At 46.1% G+C, this 4,839-nt stretch overlaps 1 pseudogene; it reads left to right on the forward strand.

Moving 5' to 3' along the window:
* The first annotated feature begins 4,106 nt into the window (after positions 1-4,106).
* LOC113455794 lies at positions 4,107-4,411 on the forward strand (annotated as a pseudogene).
* The last annotated feature ends 428 nt before the right edge of the window (positions 4,412-4,839 follow it).

A 4,839-nucleotide genomic window follows, 5' to 3' on the forward strand; every position in this document is an offset into this window, starting at 1 on the left:
TTCCTCCCCCATGCCCAGCAGCTCACACAGAGTCTTCTAGCCCTCATACACTAGTCAGCAGGAGGCAGTTTGCAGTTCAGGTCCAGCATGACTGCAGCCAAGGTTTGCTATATCCTCAGAAACAGGATCTTACCATCTACTCTCGGTGGGCAACCAAGAGCAGTGACAATCGCGCTTTGTTTCCAGAGCTGCTAGAGGCCTCCTGACTTACAGCTCACAGAGTGATAGCCTGCAGGAGCACTGGGATTTTTGTAAGATGGGCATTATCTTCAGGTAGAATATCTTCACTCAAACTCTTAAGTGTATTTTTAACTAGCTTATAGGATAGGAGGTGTCCATGCGTATTGTTTGTCCATCCTTATTTAAGGGAACATTCTGTTGTCCCCTCTTTTCCCTATCCTTAACCCCCTACCCTGTTTAAATCCCGGTATTCATTTCCTCTGGCTTCATCTTTACGAGTTCTATCGACCAGCCTTTTCAAACCTGTCGCTCCTGCACCCATGACCCTTTTGTGGCATCCTGGTCCCTACGGACATTCCAAGTTAACACAAAAGTTTAGTTAGAAGCTATGATCCACATACGAGAGAGAACACGTGGTGTATGTCTTTCTAGCCCGACTTACCTCATTTAGTTTAATTTTTTGTTCCATTCCATCCATTTTCCTACAAATTTCTTTTTTATTTATTAAAGATTTCTGCCTCTTCCCCACCACCGCCTCCCAGTTCCCTCCCCCTCCCCCAATCAAGTCCCCCTCCCTCATCAGCTCAAAGAGCAATCAGGGTTCCCTGACCTGCGGGAAGTCCAAGGACCACCCACCTCCATCCAGGTCTAGTAAGGTGAGCATCCAAACTGCCTAGGCTCCCCCAAAGCCAGTACATGCAGTAGGATCAAAAACCCATTGCCATTGTTCTTGAGTTCTCAGTAGTCCTCATTGTCTGCTATGTTCAGCAAGTCCGGTTTTATCCCATGCTTTTTCAGACTCAGGCCAGCTGGCCTTAGTAGGTTCCCGATAGAACATCCCCATTGTCAGTGTGTGGGTGCACCCCTCGCGGTCCTGAGTTCTTTGCTCGTGCTCTCTCTCCTTCTGCTCCTGATTTGGACCTTGAGATTTCAGTCCGGTGCTCCAATGTGGGTCTCTGTCTCTGTCTCCTTTCATCGCCTGATGAAGGTTAATATTCAGGAGGATGCCTATATGTTTGTCTTTGGATTCACCTTCTTATTTAGCTTCTCTAGGATCGTGAATTATAGGCTCAATGTCCTTTATTTATGGCTAGAAACCAAATATGAGTGAGTACATCCCATGTTCTTCTTTTTGGGTCTGGCTTACCTCACTCAGGATAGTGTTTTCTATTTCCATCCATTTGTATGCAAAATTCAAGAAGTCCTTGTTTTTTACTGCTGAGTAGTACTCTAATATGTATATATTCCATATTTTCTTCATCCATTCTTCCATTGAAGGGCATCTAGGTTGTTTCCAGGTTCTGGATATTACAAACAATGCTGCTATGAACATAGTTGAGCATATACTTTTGTTGTATGATTGGGCCTCTCTTGGGTATATTCCCAAGAGTGGTATTGCTGGGTACAGGGATAAGTTGATCCCGAATTTCCTGAGAAACTGCCACACTGCTTTCCAGAGTGGTTGCACAAGTTTGCATTCCCACCAGCAATGGATGAGTGTACCCCTTTCTCCACAACCTCTCCAGCAAAGGCTATCATTGGTGTTTCTTTATTTTAGCCATTCTGACAGGTGTAAGATGGTATCTTAAAGTTGTCTTGATTTGCATTTCCCTGATCCCTAAGGAAGTTGAGCATGACCTTAAGTGTCTTTTGGCCATTTGAAGTTCTTCTGTTGAGAATTCTCTGCTCAGCTCAGTGCCCCATTTTATAATTAGGTTGATTAGCCTTTTATGGTCTAGTTTCTTGAGTTCTTTATATATTTTGGAGATCAGACCTTTGTCAGTTGCGGGGTTGGTGAAGATCTTCTCCCAGTCAGTGGGTTGCCTTTGTGTCTTAGTGACAGTGTCCTTTGCTTTACAGAAGCTTCTCAGTCTCAGGAGGTCCCATTTATTCAATGAGGCCCTTAATGTCTGTGCTGCTGGGGTTATATGTAGGAAGTGGTCTCCTGTGCCCATGTGTTCCTACAAATTTCTTGCTTTCATTTTTCTTTAGATAGTGCTAAGTAGGATCCCGAGTGCATATGGACCACATTGCTGCTATCCAGCTGTCGTTGATGGAATCTGGGCTGGTCGCTTTTCCTAACTGCTGAGGTGAGATGGAATTTTTAAGTAGTTTTGACTTGCATTTCTCTTATGGCTAGGGATGCTGCACACTTTTTAAAAAATACTTATTAGCTATTTGTGTTTCTTCTGAGAGCGCAGCCTTTTTTTATTGTATGTTTGTTTACTTGCTTCTTTTTCAAGACAGTGTCTTATGTAGACTTCCATTTCTCCGATAAAGCACCATGCCCAGAAGCAGCATGGGGAGCTTACGGCTCGGCTCTTAGTTCACGTTCCATCACTGATGTAAGTCAGAGCAGAAACTCAGGGAGGAAGGGGAAGGAGGAACTGAAGGAAAGGCATGGAGGAGTGGTGCTTATGGGCTTGCTCAGCCTCCTTTTTCTACAGGACAACAGCCCCAGAAGTGACACCACCCACATGATCTGGGCCCCTAGTGGATGCCAGGCCCTGCCTCTGTCCTGCCTCAGTATCCAGTCTCTAACACATTTCCCTGTTGGTTTTTATCCCTGCCAGGTCACTAGATTCTGATGGGCAGTCTTGCTGGAAGCCTGTTGCCATGGCTACCACTTCGTCTTTACTTATAGCATCACCACCAGCAGCTGCACATGGTTGTCTCCTCTTCTTGCTTGAGGGTCCTGTAGTCTGGGATTTTTAGACGGTGACAGTTTTCTTCATCTCCAAACTTTTCCTTTGCTTCTCTACACTCCTCTACAAAGTGCGAGAGGAGCTCCCCCGGAAGGGCTTTGGTCTAGCTTCCCTCCCCTTTCTCTTATGGCCACACCCCTCACCAACTCCTCACCAACTCTTCCGGACCGTGCAACAATCCCATAAGCAGAATGCATTAGCTTATCAGAACAAAATGACCCCCAAATAACAATGGCTTGTCGTATGAACACATTTATTTCTTGTCAAGGCTGGTGGGATGATTAACATTGATTGTCCGTTTTATGGGATCTAGAATCGTCTAGGAGACACACCTCTGCTCATGTCTGTGGAGGAATTCTCCATGAGGTTAACTGAAACAGGAAGAGCCACTCTAAATGTGGGTGGTTCTGTCCAGGGGACTGGCATCCTGTGAGGAATGAGGAGGAGGAGGAGGAAGATGAATACCAGCAACCATCCCTGTTTCCTGAAGATAGGTACAGTGTAGCCAGCTGCCACAAACTCCAGCTGCCACAATGGACCCCTCCTTAAAACCTCGAGGCAAAATAAGCCCCTCCCTCTCAAAGCTGCTGTAGTCACAGCAATGAGAAAAGCAGGTAACTGTAGTTGGGAAGGCAGCTGTCTCAGACGGGGTGACTTTTCTGGGCCAAGCGGACAAGTAGCACATGCCTCAGTGTAAACACAAAAGCCCGACCACGCCTATGTGCAGGAGTCTAGGAAATGCAAACCAGGAGAAAAATGCACGGGGGTGGTGGTAGCACTGGTCCCTAAATGGAGGTCCCTCTGCCTCAGTCCTGAACTTGCGGAGTCTTGCAGCTGGTGAGCAGTATAGACGTCTCCAAGCTGGACTTTGACTCTGAAATCTTTGTACTTCCTCTACATGGCTCTGCCTCCTGGAGCAGCTCCATTCTTCCATCTGTCGCTCCAGCATCCCATCTGTCCTTCTTTCCTGAGTTCAGTCCCTTGAACCTGTGGAAAGAAGAGAACCACTCCACAAAATTGTCCTCTGGCCTCCACATGTAAACCATGGCAAATCACACACACACACACACACACACACACACACACACACACACACACACGCATGCACGCACGCACGCACACACACAATTATAATTTTTTAAAAGAAGAGCTAAGACATCCATCTGTCTGTCTTCACTATATAATGTTCAAAATGAGGGCCTGGAAAAGAGCAAATTTAAAATGTGTGATAATGAGAAAGGCAAAAGGATTTTTGTTCAGAAGTGTGCCCAGTGTTTCACTGTAGGACACAGAGGCAAGTCCATCACTGGACCAAATATCCATGGTCTCTTTGTGTGGAAGAAGGGTCAGGCCTCTGGACTCTCTGACAGAGAAACTAACAGAACAAGGGCATCACCTGGGGGGAGAGGACATGCTGACAGAGAATCCCAAAAGTCACATCACTAGAACAAAAATGGTCTTTGCTGGAATTAAGGATGGAGAAAGAGCAGCTGACAGTCTACCTCGAAAAGGCTGCCAGTGAGTAATAGTGTCTGGTTTAATTATTACGAAATAAATCCCTTGCAGCTTTACTGTGAACCATGATTTGATTCACACACAAGAATTCAAATCATGGATGCCTAGCGATGTTTTTGTGGGACAGTTCCAGTTTCAGGAAAACTGGCTTATCGTCCTGAGAAGAGCTTTGTGCGACAACGGCTCCGGTTTGCGGGTGCGTCACTCCTCTCCTTGCTGACATAAGATGGACTTAGTGATGGTCAGCTTTCCACAGAGATGGCCGTGCCTCATTTCTACGATCAGATTATAGAGAGCTTCAACTGTGGGTCACCGAAGGGAATGCAGGTGTGCCTTTCGCCCTGTCGTTGGCCGAAGTGTTACAGGTGAGGGCAAACTCACCAGAATTGAGCCAGCACCTTGTAAAGCATCTATCTAAATAAATAAGCCTCTTCAAAAC

Source organism: Microtus ochrogaster, unplaced genomic scaffold (genome assembly GCF_000317375.1).
Source record: "Microtus ochrogaster isolate Prairie Vole_2 unplaced genomic scaffold, MicOch1.0 UNK120, whole genome shotgun sequence".
Taxonomy (NCBI): Eukaryota; Metazoa; Chordata; class Mammalia; order Rodentia; family Cricetidae; genus Microtus; species Microtus ochrogaster.